We start from the raw sequence: 1212 nt of genomic DNA on the forward strand, positions 1-1212 counted from the left end.
TTTTTCATTGTTGCTTTCTCTTTCTTTTCAGCTCCTTATTCTGTCCATTGAGATGCATTTAATTCCATGCAGGAACCAGCCACAACGCTCCAATTGGAGGTTAAAATTCAGATTCAGCAGGCCAAGAAATTTGCAGTCTCGCAGGCTCAACAAGAAGGATGTTTGGGGAATTATAGAAGTTTTGATTCGCCATTTGGAAGCTATGGATTCAGTGAGGGCGCAATCAACCTGAAGCAGCGTCCTGTGTTGGTTGCTGCATCAATAGGAAGCTATGGAGCATATCTAGCAGATGGTTCTGAGTACAGGTGCATCTTGTTAATGCTGCTCGGGACTACAGTATGATATGGAGGTCTTCATTAGATGATCATGTGATTGTTCTGTTTGTAGTGGAAACTATGGCCAAGAAATTACTGTGGAAATCGTCAAAGATTTTCACAGGAGAAGGCTTGAGGTTCTTTCTGAAGCTGGAGCTGATATAATTGCTTTTGAAACAATTCCAAATAAACTTGAAGCTCAAGTATCTTTTGATGTATTTGTAGAGCTAAGCAATGGTTCCTGCTCTTCCTTCGTTGCACATTTAGGTACTTGGGGTACTCAATACCAAAGAGTAAAATGGCACAAATAGTTGAGGCTTTGGATAAGATTTAGCTAAAACAGAAATTCAGAACAGAGTTTGTTACAAGAATCTACTGCAAATATTAAGAAGCTTGATTTTAGTGGAACCCTAGACTTGAGATTCTTATTTTGCTCAAGATGTTCCTTTTAGTGGATCCTAATTATGACTTCTTTTACAGGCATATGTTGAACTTCTTTTGGAGTGTGACACAAAAATTCCAGCTTGGTTTTCTTTCACTTCGAAGGATGGGATCAATGTTGTTAGTGGAGATTCTATGGCTGAATGTGTTTCTCTGGCTGATTCATGCAACAAAGTCGTTGCTATTGGAATCAACTGCACTGCACCTAGATTCATCCACAATTTAATTCTCTCTATTAAGAAGGTAATACCTATTGTACAGTCATTCTTTTTCTCTTTTTGTTTGGAATGAAGCTTAATGCTCAATTCAGAAGGAATCCATCATTGATACAAAATTTGACAACTTATTGATCTTAGTTAGTATTTCAGTCTTGTGACTTCATATTCTGTATTCCTTGTGACTTCATATTCTTGTGACTTCATATTTTAGTATTTATTTCTTGATTGACCATAAGTTA

At 37.2% G+C, this 1212-nt stretch overlaps 1 long non-coding RNA gene across 1 annotated transcript; it reads left to right on the plus strand.

The window, feature by feature from the left end:
• The first annotated feature begins 423 nt into the window (after positions 1-423).
• LOC122000214 lies at positions 424-971 on the plus strand. Its single transcript, XR_006117024.1, has 2 exons — positions 424-517; positions 795-971. It is a non-coding gene; the product is annotated as an uncharacterized LOC122000214 (long non-coding RNA).
• The last annotated feature ends 241 nt before the right edge of the window (positions 972-1212 follow it).

The sequence above is a fragment of the Zingiber officinale genome, chromosome 7A (assembly GCF_018446385.1).
Source record: "Zingiber officinale cultivar Zhangliang chromosome 7A, Zo_v1.1, whole genome shotgun sequence".
NCBI classification, from domain to species: domain Eukaryota; kingdom Viridiplantae; phylum Streptophyta; class Magnoliopsida; order Zingiberales; family Zingiberaceae; genus Zingiber; species Zingiber officinale.